This window comes from Euleptes europaea, chromosome 1 (genome assembly GCF_029931775.1).
Source record: "Euleptes europaea isolate rEulEur1 chromosome 1, rEulEur1.hap1, whole genome shotgun sequence".
NCBI lineage: Eukaryota > Metazoa > Chordata > Lepidosauria > Squamata > Sphaerodactylidae > Euleptes > Euleptes europaea.
This window is the reverse complement of record NC_079312.1, coordinates 89,212,993-89,234,200: the sequence shown is the minus strand read 5'-3', so window position 1 is coordinate 89,234,200 and position 21,208 is coordinate 89,212,993.

The following is a 21,208-nucleotide window of genomic DNA, read 5'->3' as shown; positions in this document are numbered from 1 at the left end:
GAACCTCTAGACTTGACTGCAGATTCACCTTCCAAATTTGGTGGACCTCCCATGGACAGCCAATATTGCTATTAGAATACAGATGACTTTGCATAATGATCCTTTAATATTAGTTCTGATATTTGTTGAACTTTTCATATTCCCTGCGCTAGATGTCCATAAAGACTTCCACTCAGTTTAATAATTTAAACCTACTTTTGACATGCATGGACAAATTTATGTAGCAGAATAACCACTGCAAGTTTGAAGAGATGGACCATCAGCTGTTCACCATATTAATATAATTGTTCAGTCAATTCACATAGCTAAGGGACAAAAGCTGTTTAAATACCAGTTTTTACCAGGAATGTAGTTTGCATAAAAGATCCTTTTGCAGGGACTGCAAAAATGTGTATATATATTTGTGTGAACTTCCTTTAAGCTACCAAGGAACTGAAATTTACATAGATCAGGATGATGGGTTGGATCCTGCAATCTGTTAAGTAGGAGGTGCTGACTGTCACTGATCTTCCTGGCTGTTCCCCCTCCCCCCCCGCCACAGCAGCTATTTACAGCAGCTATTTCCCCACAGCAGCTATTTATTCTTGGATCTGTGGGACTTTATTCTTGGATCTGTATGTTAACTTTTAAGTTAGAAGAAGAAGAGTTGCTTTTTATATGCCGACTTTCTCTACCACTTAAGGCAGAATGAAACCGGCTTACAATCGCCTTCCCTTCCCCTCCCCACAATAGACACCCTGTGAGGTGGGTGAGGCTGAGAGAGCTCTAAGAGAGCCCAAGGTCACCCAGCTGGCTTCGTGTGTAGGAGTGGGGAAACAAATCTAGTTCACCAGATTAGCCTCCGCCACTCATGTGGAGGAGTGGGGAATCAAACCCGGTTCTCCAGATCAGACTCTACCGCTTCTCTGTTCACATATATATTTTTATGTTACTACTAATTTAAAACATATCTGTCATAGAAAGGTTGCCATCTTTGTTCATGTTCCTCCGCCACCTTTCTTCGAAGCAAGTTAGTTAATTTTGCCATGGATGCATATTCAAACATTTTCGTAATCAACTCTTTCAGAGTTGGTGTCTTCCGCTGGTGTAGTGGTTAAGAGCAGTGGTTTGGAGCGGTGGAGTCTGATCTGGAGAACCGGGTTTAATTCCCCACTCCTCCACATGAAGCCAGCTGGGTGACCTTGGGCCAGTCACTCTCTCTCAGCCTCACTCACCTCACAGGGTGTCTGTTGTGGGGAGGGGAAGGGAAGGTGATTGTAAGCCGGTTTGAGTCTCCCTTAAGTTGTAGAGAAAATCAGCATATAAAAACCAACCTCCTTCTTTCTTTCAAGTATTTTGCAAACAGTATTCTAGCTGCAGTCATCCCATATTGGTACAGTTCTTTGTTTGTAGATTTAATTTGAGGTGGGACCATTCCTAACAGAAAAGATTTGGCTTGTAAATCAAAGTTCACTTGGAGCATCATCTGGAATTCTGTTTGGATCTTCTTCCAAAACTTCTATGCTTTCTTGCAAATTCACCATTGATGAAAAGAGGTTCCTTCAATCTCAGAACACTTTCAGCAATTTGCTTGATTTGATTTGTACATTTTTTGTAAGTCCTTTGGAGCAAAATGCAATCTATAGAACATTTTGTACCAATTCTCTCTAATTGCTTGTGAGCTGGAAAACTTGATTTCTTCTCTCCACATTTCCCCCCACATTTGCATGGGTATCATCTCACCGAAGTTTTCCATCCATTTTATCATACAGGTCTTCACCTGTTCAGGCGCCGTTTCTACAGTCAGTAGCATCATATACATCTTTGACAGAAGATGATCTTGGGTTTTAGTAATTATTTGTTCAAATTCCGTCTGCTTTGTCTTTTTTCCTTTTTGCACATAATCAGTTCTTAAAGCGTGGATGACTTGTTGGTAAGCGTACCATGACATCTTGATGTTAGCGTCTGTCAGCTCTTGTAGTGATTTTATTTTTCCATCTTTATTAATCAGATCCTTGTATGTTAAAAAGTCATTTTTGGATTGGCCTGCCATGTCCATGTATGCTTCTGTCGGTGACATCAGCCCAGGAGGTGATGGGCTGAGAGTTTCCTTGAGTCCATTCCATACTTTTAGTAATTGAAATGTTAAATTCTCCTGGTTCTTTACTCTTGAAATCACTTGTGGTTTGTTGGGCCATAACCAGTGATGGAAACCTTGGTCCAAACAGGCCTTTTGAGTCTAATGTTACGATCTTCTGGTTTTAGAATCCATTCTGTTATTGCTACTAGAGTTGCCACCTGGTGATATAGCTTCAAGTTTGGTATGGCCTGTCCTCTGTTTTTGTCATCTTGTAATACAGCGAATCTTATTCTTGGTTTCTTTCCTTTCCATAGGAATTTGTTAATAACATGTTGCTATTTAGCGTCATCAGGGGTATCCCAATTGGTAAAAAGAAAATTAAATCTCAGTAGCACATTCATTTCGATCATTGCTATTCGACCTAGCCAAGATAACTGTAGTCTGTTCCATCTCAAGAGATCCTCTTCTATTGTGGTCCACAGTTCTTTATAGTTTAGATCAAATAGTGTGTCTGAGCCAGTGGGAATTTTTATTCCTAGGTACTTTATACTTTTCTTTGGAGCTGAACACTGCAACATATTTAAAATCTCTGTTTTTTCTTCGGTGGGAATATTAACAGTTATCAAGTTTGATTTTTGTCTGTTCAGTTTGTATCCTGAATAATAACTAAAAATGTCAATTTGATGGAGAATTTCCTTCGTTGATACCTTTGGATTTTGACAGACCTTGTGGGGCTGAGAGAGCTGTAACTAGCCCAAGGTAACTAACCCAGCTGGCTTCATGTGTTGGAGTGGGGAAACAAATCCAGTTTACCAGATTAGCGTCCGCTGCTCATGTGGTGGAGTGGGGAATCAAACCCAATTCTCTGGATTAGAGTCCACCGCTTCAAACCACCACTCTTAACTACCACACCACGCTGGCTTTACTTGGAAAAAACGACTCCCCCCCCCTCAATTTCTGATAGTGGCCTGTCAGACACTGGCTTGTGGAGTGTTCTCCCGCTCTCTTTGCTTCTTCCCCACCAGGTTTCCTTACCGCAACTGCTGTCATGTTGATTTTTCTTGGGATGACCATGACACACTGTGAGCAGCCTGGCTTCTGGTTATGAGCCCCAGAAGGATGGGTTGTAGACACATGTTGGTCTGAATTATAAACTTGGCTGGATGGATACGGTGAACCATGACATTCGGCAGCATCATTTGGCCCCTGTAGTCTATTTCCACTATTTCCACTTTGAAGCTATGTGGGTCAAGAGGCTGCAATGGGAAGGGGGAAGGGGGGGCTCCTTTTTACCTCTTCTGTCAGTGGAGGTCTCCTCCAGAAAAGGAGGGAAGGAGCCTCCTGACCCATATGGCAATTACTCCTTGTGGGTCCCATGATCCCGGGAATAAACTTTCCCAGTGTTGGAAACAGCTGCTGGGGAAAGGGGAAAGTAAGGAAGTTCAGGGATCCGTGCTTGTGAGAAGCTTGCATAGCTTGTGTTGGATTGAACCCACAGCACAAACACAAAGTCAGAACATGCATAGAGGTCTTGTTTTTCTTGGTCAGGCAAGACTTGCCATAGCATGGAAGTTTATGAAAAATTTCCAAAGCCTTGGAATAATGAACACTGGAATATCTTGAAAATAACATGCAGGCTGTCATTCTAAATTGGTCCTTGAGTTGCATTTCTAAGCAGTGCTCTCATCTACAATTAAAATGCTTTCTTCGGTGTGCAGCTGTTATTGAACAGGATGGTTTGGGTTCAGGTGCACTTCTTGTATGATAGAAGCGACAAAATGAACTGTTTTGTGCTCAGTTTGAAGAGGTCAGGGCCTTAATTTATCTGAATCCAAGGTTTTTTTTTGCCTTAGATTTATATCACACTGTACCACTGTACTTTATAGAGGACACAAATACAAGGAGAAATGCAAGCCTCCCAATTCTGGAAGTCTCTGCGGCTCAGAAACATTTCAGTCAGATTTGATTAAAGCATGTTGTTTTATGCTGACTCTTCTTTATTTATAAGGAGCTGAGGACTGCGGAGACCTCAGTGAAAAAGATTGCTTCAGGGCTACCAAGAACCCAGAAGGCCTGCTTCTTGACAAGGGATATCAATGCGTCAATGCAATCAAAAACTCATCTTATTTAGATAATAAGTGTGTACTTGTTTGTTTAATCTTGGCATAATTGAACTTTGCCATTGGCTTTAATTACACATATGTTGCCCATTTTATTTACATAACCTATTCATATAGATTTCTATACTGAATCTGTCTGAAGTCTCAAGATGTACTCTCTCTCTCTCTCTCTCACACACACACACACACAGAGACACACACATGCTCTGCTTTTCCTTGCTAAGCAACTGATTTTACAAGCTTGGAAATCCAACTCTTCACCTGATGCGGAAGACTAGCTGCTAGCACAAATTGTAGAATTGGTATCCCAAGAGTATGTGACATTTACACTAGGAAATACCTTGCATAAATTTCATGCCATATGGGATGCCCTTTTGGAGTGCTTTAATGACATTCAGATTGTCCCATGTCAATAGGCATTATGACCTATTATCCTTTTCCAGTATTTCATTCTTCCTGCTTTCTCTTTTCTCTCTCTCTCTTGCTCATTATCTTCTTACTTATCTGCATGAAGACACAAGAGTAGAACATGCATTCACTGAGATCAGACAACAATAACACTGTTGCATTTTTGGGAGCCAGTGTGGTAAAGTGGTTAGAGATTTGCACTAGAAATCTTGAACTCCAGTTGTAAAACTCCTCTCTGCCATGAAGCTCATTAGGGATCTTGGCCCAGTCACTCTCCCTCAAGCTAACCCACTTCACAGGATTGTGAAGACAAAATGAGGAAGCCATGGACACTGCTCTGTCTTGGAGGCAAAGCAGAGTAAAAACATTCTAGCTAGGTAGATCCCTGCCTCTGTCTCACCGGTCTCTGCAGTTCTGCCTGTCAGCCAATGTGTAAGAGAAACCTTTACCTCTTTCCCCTGCATGGCAGGATAAGTCTGTAAAGAAGGTGAGCTGCCCATGGGGGAAGTCATTGCTAGGGTTGCTAGGTCCCTCTTCGCTACCGGTGGGGTTTTTTTGGGGCACAGCCTGAGGAGGGCGGGGTTTGGGGAAGGGAGGGACTTCAATGCCATAGAGTCCAATTGCCAAAGCGGCCATTTTCTCCAGATGAACTGATCTCTATTGGCTGGAGGTAAGTTGTAATAGCAGGAGACCTCCAGCTAGTACCTGGAGGTTGGCAATCCTGGTCATAGCCTCTGTATGCATCCCACCCCATCTGCTAGTTGGAAATGTTGTCCATGTCTATCAGGTGCAGCCTACTCACCCAATGAAATGTGTGTGGAAAGTGCCATCAAGTTGCAGCCAACTTATGGCAACCCAGTAGGGTTTTCATGGCAAGAGGCTAACAGAGGTGGTTTGCTATTGCCTTCCTCTGCACAGCAACCCTGGTATTCCTTGGTGGTCTCCCATCCAAGTACTAACCAGGGCTGACCTGCTTAGCTTCTGAGATCTGATGTGACCATGCTAGCTGGGGCCATCCTGGTCAGGGTTCCCAATGAAAGAGCTCACACAAATTCAGGAACTGAATCCAAAAGCCTTCGCAAAGCCAGTGATTGGTAGAAAGTGGAAACACTGGGCACAGTAGCACCATCAAGACAATTCTATTTGGTGGGAAGATTGGCTAAATTTTCTGGGTAGGCGATGTCCTTATCAGGCACATATCTACTAAATCACGTCCCCCTCGAGTCATTGCCCCTCCCACCTGCCATGAGACAAAGCCAGATAGCAAGGCACCATAATAACTGTCAAATGGACAGTTACTGACCCTCTTCCCAAATATTGGAAATAATTTTGTCAAAGCATTTACTATACTTAGAAATGGGTATGGTTGGGGTCAGATATTTATTAGAAAAGTTCCAATTGGACATTCCTACCAAAGGGATAATTTGTTTGCTTTCCAGAATTTAATGTTTTGTTATTAACAATGTCTCTTTTATTGCTAAAATTCAATAATCAACTGCTTGCTTTAAAAAAATGGCATGTGCCATACTAAGATGGTGAAGGGAAAGTGAGGTTAAGAAAGGCCATGGTTAGGAAAGGCTTTCCATCCATCTCTCTGGTGTCCCTTTCTCTAGACCCCTGTGAAAGCACCTATGTTCTACATAGTACTGCTCACACAGATTTGCTTAGCCCCCATCATGCCTCATTATGTAGCCTTAGAGCCCTGTCAATGAGTCCTCATGAGGGGTTGAGCCTTGCAGTCCATTCTTGTAAGGGACCAATGCGAACAGGAAACTCCACAGCTGTCCCATGTAGGGTTGCCAGCTCTGGGATGGGAAATACCTGGAGATTTTTGGGGCAGAGCCTGAAAAGGATGGGGTTTGGGGAGGGGAGGGACGACAATGCCATAGAGTCCAATTGCCAAAGCGGCCATTTTCTCCAGGGAAACTGATCTCTATTGGCTGGAGATCAGCTGTAATAGCAGGAGATCTCCAGCTAGTACCTGGAGGTTGGCAACCTTAGTCCCATGACATGGGCAGTTCTCCTCAATTCACCACAGTCCTACTTCTCTGCATACCACTACTGTAGTGAATATGTCTCTGCTAAAACACTTCCTATTTCTGGCTTTCCTAATGGATAATTTAGCAGCATTAAAGTAAACAATTTCCTAGCTTGAGTTAAAAATTGTGGGACAGTTTAATTAAAAGCTTGATTAAAGCATGCTCTGGTATTTCCACAGCCTGTAGCTCAGGAACGTGTATCCGTAGCTTCATTATAGATTCCTACAGTAGAGTTTAATTACTGTTTTGAATTCATTTGCTGACAAACACTAATATCGGTTTAAAACCATTTACCAAGTCTCTGCTAGGAGGAACAGCAGCGCTATTCCTTTTTGCCCTGAAGCTAAATCCAGGCATTCTTGTACAGAAACAAGAGACCCAAGACTGAGAGTAGTTCCTGTAGTCAAGCGATGAATTATGAGATGATAACCTAAGGCATCCAGTTCTCAAGAGGATAAATCAGCACGACGGGATGGAAATATAACTGGGTTGAAAAGGCATCATGAAAAATCCTTTACAAAGGGGAGATGGTTGAGCTGCAGAGTACAGAATATCTACCTCTAGAGGGTTTTATAAGCAATGTTATGACTGCCGTCATTTTTAGTATCCTGCTGCACTTGTCTCAGAAGGGCTGCTCAATTAATTTCAGCGTAGCCAGAAAATCCACATATACATCCCTTGCATAGCTGGGAGTGCATCTCTCATTGAAATGAATTGAGCAGTTTGAATTGTAGTTTTTTTTACTTAGAATTGAGGAGGCTGAAGTTGGTTCCTTATTCCCAGTTCGTTCCCTATTCCCAGTTCCTTATTCACATTTCCTAGTTCCTGAATGATTTTGCGGACATTACAAAAGCTCTACACCCCAACTTCAGCCTCCTTTAGAATTGTAGTTTTTTTACTTACTTGATTTATGTGTGCGCATTGGAGCATGCGCCAAACTCTGCATCAGCAGCATGTCTCACTATGCAGTGATCTTGTTTGTACTTTTGTTACTTTGCTACAGATTTCATACTGCTAACTTGCTTCACATTGTCCATTCTGCCCCATGTTCTTTCTACCATGTATTTTGTTTCCTTCGTGATCTTCTCGATTTGGCCATGCCACAGTATTCCTCAAATTGCATCATGCAGGGTTTGCTTCTCTGTCAGCATTTATAAATGGCTCACAATAGTAACACTCTAGGTGCACCTACACAATCTTGAAATCGTTTGAAAGCAAATCAAACACGATTTTTGAAAGACACAAATAATTGGGGGGGAGTGTGCTCAGAGATGACAATTGGCTGTGCTCAGAGATGACAATCATCATGTCTAATCTGTGAGATTCCCACCCTCACATTTATTAACACAGTAAGGTTACATAGGAAAATCTGCCTGTCTTCCCAGAACAAAATGAACACACACTTTTAAAATTCTATAATGCTGCCTTTGCAGATTTCTGTGGGTATTAAGTAAAGCTGATGCCAATCAGATGTTTTCTGCATCAGAAAAAAAGTAGCTTAGATGAGCATTAAGGATGCCTAACTCTCTGATGAGCACTGAGGTGTGGTAAAAATCAAATACAAACAGATTCTGTACGTCAACCCAATTGATTCCACAGGAGTCCTGGTGATCCCTTTTCCTGATATTTAAAAGGATACTTAATTGTTGTTTATCTGGTTCTGAACATACTAAGTTTCTGTTTTGCTCTACTTCCTTTCTAATCATTTTATCACCCAGTCAATCTTCTCCATTTTGTCAACATTCTTATTAAATTATGACACTCAGATCAAAGCCCAGAACTCCGTCACATTGGTGGGTAAAACCATGTCCTGATATTTCCTTTTTGTGCTGTTGTATCACAATTCCAGTTCTTCTGCACTGTCTTAGGATCCCTAAATTGGGGTGTGGCTTACTGACATCAGTTACTGATACTGGAAAATAGGTTTGCAGATGAATAATTTTTTTTCAGCCTTTGCAACCACAGAGCACATGTTAAGTCAACACTTCTGAATAAAAGTAGCTTCTGTATAGCTCCACCAATTAAACCTATGGGTGTAAGACTTCACAGCTGTCTCCTTCCAAGGGCAACTGAGAAGCAGACACAGACTGGCTAGGGAGTTAGGCAGGCAATGAATTAAACAGAGTACACTTGGCTAAGGGCTATGCAAGGTCCAGGGAATACAGTGAGCAAAGGGTTAAGCTAGGTTTCTCTCACGTGGGGTTATTGTATTGCCTTGCCTCCCAAACTGCAGCGGTTCTTCCAGAGGCTTCCACTTGACACCACCATCCAGTTGTCCTTCTGGTTTTCCCAAACCCATTTTGATACAGTCCTTAAAAGATCATTCCCAAAGGGGGTTTGGGGAAAATATGGAAGGGAAGAGACAGATTTCTGAATCTGTACCTCCCCACATTCAGCACCATTTCCCCTTCCATCCACCATTCCTCTCCCCCATACCACCAGTGGGCGTTTTGCCATTAAAAAAAATACATGTAGAAATTACATCTCTATAGTGTTAAGCTAGGGTTGCCAAGTGCCAGGTGGTTATGGGCAAACCTCTGCCAACCCACCTGGCTGCCTGCAGACCAGCTGAGGGTCCCAGTTTGAGTGGTAAAAGGCCTGTTGCGATGTGGTACTTCTGAGTGTACATGCATCATAAGGGGCCTTTTACCATTCAAACTGGGAGTTTGAGTGGTAAATGGCCCCTTGCGATGCGTTTACACCCAGAAGTGACGCATCGCAATGGGCATTTTACCATTCAAACTCCCAGTGCAATGAGGCACTTCCGGGTGTAAACCAGAAGTGACGTGATTGTGTTGGTGTGGCCATGCACAAGCATGATCTTTGCCTCTCCTCTGCCCCAAAAATCTGCCGCCAGAGAAGAGGGGGGACCTGGCAACCCTATGTTAAGCACTACAGCTATGTGCAAAATACAATTAAAACATTTGGCAAAATGCCCACCAGAAGCAAGGGTGGGGAATGGCCGGTGTAAGGGAAACAGACAGAGAATCACCCTATTCAGAAACAACCCTACTCAGATCAGATTGCGAAAGCTTACCAGTCTAGGCTTCTGAAGGAGCTGAGGGCCAAACAAGATGTGAGGGCATCCTTGCAGCTCCAAGAACACCGCCACCATTTTAAAGTAATCTAAATATGTGGCAAAGGCCACAGTCTGATTGTCTGTACCAATAAATATTATTATAACAGTGGCAAAGGCCCGCTCCTCATTGGGTCTGCAGCATAGCGCTCTTGTCTCCCTCCATGCCTGCCTTTTCAAGTGCCAAAACAGCTGTGAAGGGCTCCTAGAGAGGGAGATACGGTACCAGCAAGGGCTACTTTGATAATGACTGTAGCCCTTTCCACAAATATTATTAGCCCTGGTTTTGATGCTGTTGGGAAGCAGGGTTTTTCTCCTTCCCCACAGCATCTTGGTGTATTTGGGCACCTACCAGTGTTTCCCCAGCTTTTCTCTGATCTAGCCTAAATGGCTAAGCCTAGATGTCTGCCACGTGGGTGGGAAAGTTCAGAAATTCCTGTTCCCTCCTACAGAGCAGCCATTTCTCCTGACATCCCTGTGGCAGCCAACTTTGGCCCCCCATAGGAGAGGGACATTTTTGTTTGAAATCAGCAGTTGAATATTATTATAGCATTGTAATGTTATAACAATTTGTGTTATAACATCAGCAACAGAGCAAGAAAGGGATCTTGGGGTGGTAGTGGATAGCTCAATGAAGATGTCAACCCAGTGTGTGGCTGCTGTAAAAAAGGCAAATTCCATGCTGGCCATAATTAGACGAGGAATAGAGAATAAAACTGCTGCTATCATACTGCCCTTGTACAAATCTATGGTGAGACCACACTTGGAATACTGTGTACAGTTCTGGTCACCACACCTAAAAAAGAATATTACAGAGCTTGAGAAGGTGCAGAAAAGAGCAACCAAAATGATTAGGGGACTAGAGCAACTGTCCTATGGGGAGCGGTTAAGACACTTAAGGCTGTTTAGCTTGGAAAGAAGGCGGCTGAGGGGAGACATGATAGAGGTCTATAAAATTATGCATGGTTTGGAGAGAGTGGACAGGGAGAAGTTTTTCTCCCTCTCCCATAATACTAGAACACGGGGTCATCTGCTAAAGCTGGAGGGTGAGAGATTCAAAACAGATAGAAGGAAGTATTTTTTCACACAACGCATAGTTAAATTGTGGAACTCCCTGCCCCAGAATGTGGTGATGGCTGCCAGCTTGGAGGGCTTTAAGAGGGGAGTGGACATATTCATGGAGGAGAGGGGCATTCATGCCTGTTAGAATGGATACTAGTCATGCTGCATACCTATTCTCTCTAGTATCAGAGGAGCATGCCTATTATTTTGGGTGCGGTGGAACTCGTCTTGTCAGTGGCTTCCTAGAGGCACCTGGTTGGCCACTGTGTGAACAGACTGCTGGACTTGATGGGCCTTGGTCTGATCCAGCAGGGCCTTTCTTATGTTCTTACGTTCTTATGTGTCATAGGTTTCATTTTAAAGTCTCTAGGCCCTTCTGTTGCAGAGATATAAGAGGAAAGGCATATCTCTGCAACAAAATGTGAGAGAGACTTTTTTTTTTAAGAAAGCTGGGAATTCAGAGAACCTGATATATAGATTGTTATAATTATATTCAATTTCCGCTTTAAAAAAAACCTGGAAAACTGCTGGTAGTGGTGTGGGTGAGGAAAGCAGAAATGGGTGATGCCAAGGGACTGGGGCAGGGAAGCTATGGGGAACAGTGCCATGCAACCCACTGCAACCGTGGTGTATCAGCAGCAGCAATTGGGAAACTACACAAGCCTGTCCCCATATGGTAAATACTTATGTTTACAGTGCTGTATCAACTCCAGTACAATATATAGTATCAGCTCCAGTACAATGCTAGGGTTATGGCCTATGATGAGTAGGGTTACCAGGTCCCTCTTCACCACTGGCAAGAGGTTTTTGGGGAGGAGCCTGAGGAGGTGCAGGTTTGGGGAGGGGAGGGGCTTCAATGCCATAGAGTCCAATGGCCCAAATGGCCATTTTCTCCAGGTGAACTGATCTCTATTGGCTAGAGATCCGTTGTAATAGCAGGAGATCGCCAGCTAGTACCTGGAGGTTGGCTGATGAGGGAAGGCCCTGATCCTGCTTTCTTCACTCATAAACTGTTCAAAAGAGTTTTCAGACAAGCAAGTGGTTTGTCTTTCTGTTAATTAGCTGGATTTTGATACTAATTTAGTGTAAACACTGTTTAAAAGAGCATGCTAAAAACAATCCTAATTAATAATAATAAAATATAAAAACTATCAATTGTTATAATTTCCAGAAGTTGGATGAAAAATTGTGGAAACAACTGGAGTTTCCAGATAGCCTTCCAGGGCAGCCCCAGGCAGCTCATGCTTTAATAGCCTAATATGAAAGTTACAAAGGCGTGAGTGACAGGATCTCTCTCTCTCTTTTCCAGTAGTGAGCAAAGTTGGCAAATCAGTCAAATCTAATAAAAGGGCCATGGATATTGAGCTTCTCTGCTCTGCTGATGAAGGTGGTACTATGTTCAGGGCAATGGTAATAGGAAATGCAGTGCCTAGCTATTAGAGTATCTCTTTCCCCAGCCATATGGAACAAAGCTATGTTGCCTTCCCTGATCTTTTCTCTTTCTGTTCCCATTTGTTCTCCTTCTGCTGGGGGGTGGGGGGAGTGATTGAAAAGAGAACTGCATTGTACCTCCCCCCACCAGCCATTTCTTCACATCTGTCATGTTCCTGCACCTTAAATTTAAAACCTATTTAGGGCTAGGCTTCTTTAATTTAATCCACAATCTTGTGGCACAAAGGTTATGTTCACTGCCATTGTCTGTTCCTTCCAGTAAGCTCCAATGTCTTGAGCAAAAATGTGCAAAGAACCACCAATTCAGGCTGGATGTTCCTATCACACGGATCTTGTAATGCCATGCCATGTCAGGATGAATGGAACAAAGCAAGTGAATGAGGGTGTCTAAATTGAGTTTAGTGGTAATCTGAAAGTTGCTCAAAGGTTTGAAAAATGTCAATAGAATATTGTTGATCCTTTATAACTTGCCAGTGATTTGTGATATCTAGGTCTGCCTGGAAAACAAGGACCACTTTTTGAGCTGCGTACCAATCTAACCTCCCCTCTCCTTTTGTTTGAAGTAATTCAGTTATGGAACAGACAATCAGGGCTCACCCAACCAAAAAGTGAGAACATCTACCATCACCCTGCACTCCTTTTTATTGGTTTTTTTTTTCTTATTAACAACTACTTTACTGTATTCAGTCAGAAGCTCTGCCCATAGAATTTGAAATTCCCTGTGCCCTCAGCTTTGCCTAATTTACACTGACATCTTGTTTTGAACTATAAACATAATTACCTGGTTCCCTCCATGAACCTTGATAGCTTCAACTGTCTATTGATAATTTATGAGCATCAAATAAGCAGAAAAACAAAATATCAGGCACTGGAAAAACCTCACAGCAACTTCCCTTTGAAGCTGAAGTATAAGTGAGCGGAAGATAAACCTCCTCTGCTTTAAAAGCAGTCTGCCGTGCTTTTAAAGTGATATCCTGACAAGCACATTGCTTTGCATTTTCAGCTTTGCTACAAGCTTGAGGAATAGCTATTCACTAATAGTCTTTTCTGGATGGCCCAGGCTAGCCTGATCTCGTCAGATCTCAGGAGCTAAGCAGGGTCAGCCCTGCTTAGTATTTGGATGGGAGACCACCAAGGAAGACCAGGGTTGCTGTGCAGAGGAAGGCACTGGCAAACCACCTCTGTTAGTCTCTTGCCATGAAAACCCCAAAAGAGGTCGCCATAAGTCGGCTGCGACTTGACGGCACTTCAAACACACAATAGTCTTTTTAGACAGTTAACCCCCCCTGTATTTTCCCTTGTACTCACACTACCTGAGTCCCGGGCGAGTGGCATAATGTCCAAACCCAACACATGTCCTGGATTGCCTTGTCACATGTATTCAGGTTGTAACCAGAAATGATGGCAGTCTGGTTTACAAAGGGGCACTGGGGAGGGGGTGGGACTACATTCTCCTAGCAACAGAACATTGAGGCTTGAGTGATGATGAAGAAGAAGAGTTGGCTTTTATATGCCGACTTTCTCTACCTCTTCAGGAAGAATCAAACTGGCTTAACAACCACCTTCCCTCCTCCCCCACAACAAACACCCTGTGAGGTAGGTGGGGCTGAGAGAGCTCTAAGAGAGCAGGATAATATCTTCATGCGTATTGAAGAAAATAGTTGGGCTAGAGAGAAGCATCCTTGCCTAGTATCCGGCAATCAAACAAGCCCCTCAAGTGATCAAGCAATATCCTCTTAGCCATAAAATTATCCTGTCATGTTAAGATTCTGTCAAGGGCAGTATAATAGCTGCATTACTCACTACAAGGTTATTGTTTCAGATTGATCTAATGAGGAATGCTTGACTAGCCCACCAATGAGGCAGCTCAAAACACCTCTAAGCACACCTTCCCTGCCTGAAGACCCCCCCTTTCCTCATTTGCTAATATTCCCACACTCTAACTTCCCCCACTTCGGCTAATAGGGTTGCCAACCTCCATGTATTAGAAGAAGAAGAGTTGGTTTTTATATGCTGACTTTCTCTACCACTTAAGGCAGAATCAAACCGGCTTACACTCACCTTCCCTTCTCCTCCCCACAACAGACACCCTGTGAGGTAGGTGAGGCTGAGAGAGCTGTGACTTGCCCAAGGCCACCCAGCTGGCTTCGTGTGTAGCAGCGGGGAAACGAATCCAGTTCACCAGATTAGCCACCGCCGCTCATGTGGAGGAGTGGGGAAACAAATCCGGTTCTCCGGATCAGACTCCACTGCTCCAAACCACTGCTCTTAACCACTACACCATTAGCTGGACGTCTCCTTCTATTACAACTGATCTCCAGCCAATTGAGATCAGTTCACGTGGAGAAAATGGCTGCTTTGGCATTGAAGTCCCTCCCCTCACCAAACCCCACCCTCCTCAGGCTCTGCCCCAGAAACCTCTCGCTGGTGGCGAAGAGGGACCTGGCAACATTTTGGGCTAATCAGAGGGCATACCAGTCCGTTCCCCCAGCTTCTTCCCCTGTTCTCAAAACTAGAAAGAAAATAATATGCTTTTAAAAATTTCAATAGCTTGTCTTATATTTGGAAACAGAACCGGTCCCCAAAGTACACTGCTTACATGCTTTGAATGACCTGGGTTTGTGCAGAAGCTTAGATCACCATAGGCTATTATGTCACATGGATCTTGCCTTCACATTTGGACTACCTTCTTGCGTTATTGTTGCTGTATTCGCTGTTTCTGTAAGGATGCTGGTGGTGACCAATGCTCTTGACACAGGGTCCAGAAGGGTGGAAATGTTGCTCATAGCGCAGGGCAGACAATGAAATGTGCTGCTCCTAGTGGATGTTAGAAGAGAAGAATAGTTACCAGGCAGCAGATCCTGCAGGCCATCCTCAGGGACACTCTGGGGTTTTTCCTTGCCCAGTGAGTGACTGCAGCAGAGATACCACAGCAGAACAGAGTAGGGTTGCCAGGTCTCTCTTTGCCTCTGGCAGGAGGCTTTGGGGGGCAGAGCCTGAGGAGGGCGGGGTTTGGGGAGGGAAGGGAAGGGACTTCAATGCCATAGAGTCCAATTGCCAAAGCGGCCATTTTCTGCAGGGGAACTGATCTTTATCGGCTGGAGGTCAGTTGTAATAGCAGGAGATCTCCAGCTAGTACCTGGAGGTTGGCAACCCTAGAACAGAGGCCTATGCCTGAGCGGACACTGTCAGCTCAGTCACAATATTAGGTGATTGTAGTGATTCGGTAGTTCAGGGGAAAAGATCATAGCTCTGAAAAAGCTCGTTATAACTTGCTACTTGCTTTTAATCTCTTCTTGAAGGAACAGCTCCTAACCTCACACAAGAACAGGTCAATGTCGACTTTCCAGAGTTATTGTTCTCTTTATGGAATGAGCATCCTGTACTGTCTCTAGCAATTATATCCGGGGTGGACAGACCTAGCATGTGCCAACACAGCAGTATAGCAGCTCAGCTACAACAATAAAATGCTACCATTTTAGCTTTATCAGTTACACATACTTTTTAATAAAAATAATTTTAAAAACTTAACTCCTTCCAGTTTCCAAATTAGGTAACTTTGCTGTCAATCTCTATTTCTCACTTTCTGCCAGTAGATGACTGCAATATCATATATCTAATTCTTAATCTGGCCCCTGTGAGGATCAAAGAACCAAGAGAATAGTGTCAAGGACACGGGGTATTTTCTCTACAGATCTGAGAGACCCCCACCGGAGTGCAAAAAAAATAAAAAAATGTAAAAAATTAAAATGTAATGTTTTTTTAAAAAAAGACCAAAACCTTGTGATTATGTCTTGAAGTCTCAGCTGCTGACTGCTGTGTGAGCCAGGTGGGTATGGGAGGAACAGAAGAGGGGGGCAGTGGGAGTCACTGTCACTCCCCACTCCTGCCCCCCCCCCCGCTGCAGCCACATGACCAGTAGGGTTGCCAGCTCCAGGTTGGGAAATACCTGGAGATTTTTGGGGCAGAGCCTGAAGAGAATGGGGCTTGGGGAGGGGAGGGACTTCAATGCCATAGAGTCCAATTGCCAAAGCGGCCATTTTCTCCAGGAGAACTGATCTCTATTGTCTGGAGATCAATTGTATTAGCAGGAGATCTCCAGCTAGTACCTGGAGGTTGGCATCCCTAGTAGGCAGGCAGGGATGAGGAACCTCTACTGCCCCCCCCCCCATTGCTGGTGCTGCAGGATGCCTGGTAAGCAAGGTGAAGGAGGAGCAGAAGCCATTGTAACAGCACTCCTAACATAGGTGCTACAGGCAGGCAGGCAGGCAGGCAGAGGAGCGGATGGGTGAAGAAGAGAAACAGGAGGGGTAGGGAGTCACCACTGCCGCTGCCCCCACCACCACAGCAGCCACATGAGCCAGGTGGGCAGAGGCAGCAGCACTGCAGGCTGGGCAGTAGGTGGCCAACTGAGTGAGTAAGTGGGGACAATCCCCCACAGTGAAACTTTCTGGTGTGTGTGTGTGTATTTCCCAATCTACATGGGATATAGAAACAGATCTTCAACAGCTGATAATAACTAAATCCTCTCAGTGGTTTCATTCGGGTTCTCCTCAGACAAGCGTCTATATTGAAATAAAGAGAACTGTGAAACTGAAGCACGATTAATATTCTGATTCCACCCCCACAATGCATTGTTATAATTGAAAATACTGTGATTAGAAATAAAGTCAGGGAGGGTTCCAAGTCATCAAAGAAGAAATTATTCAAATGAAGACTGAAGCATTTAATCAATTGGTACGATTCATCAGTTAACGTAGTGCTCACAGAATTATCACGAGGTTTTAGCAGAATGACACAATGAAAAAGGGTAACAGCATACATAAGCAGGTGCCCTTTGTTCAGGCAATCGATTGCACTTTAACTTGGTGTAGAAGCAAAGATCCATAGTTGTTCACAGTGGGTAGAAATGATGGGGCAGAGAAGGATAATGATCAAGGTAGACTGGAAAGGAAACGGCTCTAGAAAAGGGTCCTCCCCCCCCCCCCGCCTACCTTGGCTCTACATCCAACAGAGGGAGGGAGAAGCAGCCTGCCTGCCTGCCCAGCAGGCTTCACACAGCCTCCCTATCACCATGTGAGGCTTGGTCAGGCTATCTCCAGCCCTTCTGCCACTAGCCTAGTCCAGCCCAGGTGTGGGTGGAGGGGAGGCCACCATCCCACCAGGAAAAGTCCTGGTGGCCATAATGGCTAGTCCACCCTGACAGAGATCTTCCTCCTACCCATCCTTGATTTGCAATGGGGGATCTCTCTGGGAATGCCTTGCCTCTGTGAGGACTGATCATCAAGGGGCCAAATGTTGACCACCACAGCAACCCTACTCAAGCTGGACAATTCTCAGTTTTCCAAGAGTTATTGTGGTGGTAGTGGGTCCCTCTTGGGTTCCCAGTGAGATCCAGCAGTCACTGTTAAATGAAGCCGTGGATTTAGAGCCTAGTCTTATGTAGAGGAAGGCATGCCTAAGGCTTAGTGTCAAGATAAAAAGGAGTATAGGGTTCCCATGCCTTCGGTAATTGTGTAGAAGAGAGAATGTTGAAACCAAAGGGGGTGAGTTTGATTCCCCCTCACTTTCAAATTGAATTCCCCCCCTTTTTTTCTTTAGTGGTTTTTCAGTAGAAGAGAGAATTTCATCATTGGATATGCGTGTTAATGTTGTATTTCTCTGTTTAATTTTTTTTTTGCCACACCATGCTTGGCTTGTCAAACCTTTTTCCCTGACTGGACCCTCCTAGGATAATGATAAGCTTCATTACCAGGAAAAGGTGAGAATACCCAAGTGTTGCGGATTGACAGCTGCCCACATTTCGTCAAATAAGACCTTGTTGCCAAAGTCACATGTATAGAGAATGGAGCTTTCTATCTGACGCCTGTGTAGGAAATAAAATCCTGCTTCAGGGTCTGAAAAGCCTTCAGGCCATACTGTCAGTGCTATCTTTGACAGTTGTGAAATATGTTGAACTGTTGCCTTTTGGAAATATGTCTGTGAGCCTTGCTTGGTAATTCCAAACAGTAATCTGTTCAACGTAATCCTGTAATTAGCTAATCTTATGCAGTTTGTTTCCCACTCCCCTTCTCCATAGTAACTATAAGTAATAAGAGTCCTCTATCAGGGTATCAACTTCTGCTGCACCCATTTTTCAGAAAGGTTTGTGGGGTGGGGGAGGATAGATCTAGACTAGGGACACAGAAAATGTGAATGCTCCAAACTGTGTATTACATGACAGAGTCTTAACTCTTAAACATGAGGGGAAAGTAGGGTTAATGGGCTCTGTCAGTGCTTGGAATTATAATTATTCATGTGATTGGAATTCAGCTTCAGGTGCCACTCTGAATTAGTAGTAACATGTGTGGTTTAAAGGGATATTTGCTAGTTAATCTTTTGGCCATTAAAGGAAGACTATCTCTGAATTTATGTCCTGTGAAAAATCAGCGGATCCCTAAGGAAAGAAAATCATGTATGTTCTCAAAAGGATCATATCTCCCGCCTGTCAAAGACATCCATAAGATCTATGGCTATTTTTATATCCATCATATCTTGAAGATTGTGTTTTGTATATTCCCTTATTGCCCTATCTTTAGGGGGGGGGGAGAGAGAGCAAAAACAGATGCTAATACAGCTCTTGCTTATTTCTAATACGAGTAGGTGTGTAAATGTAACCATGGCTGGGTGCTCAAAGTATGCTAAGCAATGCAAAGAACAGAAGGATTTCCCTCCTCTTTAAATTAGCATTTTTGAAGGTCAAAGTATAGTGCAAACTGTTATTAGGAAAGATGTACACTGCCTCTCTTTGTACCCGACTGAAGGAGCATGGGGGAAAAGGAAGCTCCACTGCTACATCTTATAGTAATTCTACATACCTGTATATAACTGGTTATGTGAGAGGTATAAACTGAGAAACTCTTTAATACCTTCAACCGTCATGTAGCAGAAAGATTTCAGCAACTGGATATTTTCTTTTCCTGTACGACAAGCTGTATCTGAAATTAGAAGCCCTTAACTCTTATCTTCAGCTCCATCTGGCTGATAGGGCAGGGTGGGGCACTATTCACTGTCTACTCCTGAGTGAATCTTCTGAGCTGGGTGGGGCAGAGCGCCAGCCATGCCATCCTCCTCCTCCTTTCAGGCCCTCATTTGTTGAATGACAGGTGCTAGCTACAAATTTGACCTCATGCTGGCTGTTTGTATATCTATCAAAGTACAACCACACAGGCTGCTGTCAATTTGCGGTATCCAACCCCATAACAGACACATTTTATTGTAATAACTATCAAGTAGCCGTAGGGTTGCCAACTGCCAGGTAGTAGCAAGCGATCTCCTGCTAATTCAGCTGATCTCCAGCCGATAGAGATCAGTTCACCTGGATCAGTTCACTCTATGGTGTTGAAGTCCCTCCCCTCCCCAAACCCCGCCCTCCTCAGGCTCCACCCCCAAAATCTCCCACCGGTGGTGAAGAGGGACCTGGCAACCCTAAGTAGCCGTGCTACTTAACATTTTCCATTAGTTTATGACTGTACACTAAGGTCTTCATATGACTTTTCCCCTTTGAGGCAGTTGGAAACCCTATTTTGTACTAGTCAAGCAGAACCTGAAGCTAAAACTACACATGCTTATTTGGAAGTAAGCCCGTGCAACAAAGCAGGTCTACCTAAGGATTAATACTTAGCGAATATTTCAAAATTCTGACATTCAAAACCCAATTTGCTGCATCATTTCTAAATTTTTAATATTTACTTGGTATTAACCCTTATGTAGAAATGAATTCAAATAATAGAGAACTCCGGTCTCTGTAAAATGGATCACATTGTAACAGATTTAGATACTTGTGAGCTTGTATAAAATGAAGTTATTTTAATAAACCAGAAGCAGTATTTTACAGGTTATGATTTAGGGGTTTAACTGTCTCCTTTTTAAAAATCAATGGGTCTTAAAACTGTTAACTTTAGCTAGATAATATGTTTAATTTCTTAAGATAAAATCCATGAAATTTATTATTTAGTCAATCCTATCAGGATAGCTCAATGAAAACAGATTCTGATATAGGCGGTCTTCAGCTCACCTCAACATTAGATGCAATTCTTTGGTATATGATGAATGGAAGTTTTTTGTTCTTGCTCAATACATGCATTTCAGTTCTAACAAGATCTTATAAAGGATCAGAACAGCTATGATTTACTAAACTACCATTCCCCAAGAGCTGCTCAGAGTTTTAATATCATTGTCACTTGGGAGTCTAGGGTTGCCAACACTAGGTTGGGTAATTCCTGGAGTTTTGGATGTAGAGCCTGGGGAGGGCAGGGGTTTCAGGAGGGGAGGGACCTTATCAGGGTATAATGCCATAGAGTCCATTCAAAAAAACTGCTATTCCTCTTTAGGCTGGAGATCAGTTGTAATTTTAGGAGATGTTTGGGCCCCATCAGGAGGTTGACACCATAGGGTACTTCTGGTATATTTATGTAGCAAATCTTTACTATGCCTTGCAATAAACCTAGCTATTGCATGATCATTTACTTACACGGTTCCAGGGATTTAGTAGTTTGCTTACTCATAACAGCTCATTAGATGACAGCCATAGTAACTGTCTGAAAACTCTGGACACAATCCAAGCAAAGATAAACATTTAAGTCCAAAATATATTTTCATGGCAGGAGTTAAGCACTTGCTCAAATTCCTCCTGGTGACATCAATGGGTTTTAAAAATGCTTATTTCTGGCTGCATTCAGACCCCAAATTGATGACACTATTGCAGTGTTCTATGTAATAGTACTGAAGAATATTTATTTTATATTTTTAACACAATTTATACCTCTTATTTCTGTCCCATCAGGGCCACCAAAGCAGCTAACAGTTAAAACAAGCATTATAAAAACATATTAAATCAATTAAAACCAAAACAAAAATAATATTTAAAAATACAGGAAAAAAGTAATGAAAGCATGCAGCAGGAAGGAGGGATCATTGAGGGAACACCACCAACACCCCCCCCCAAAAAGGC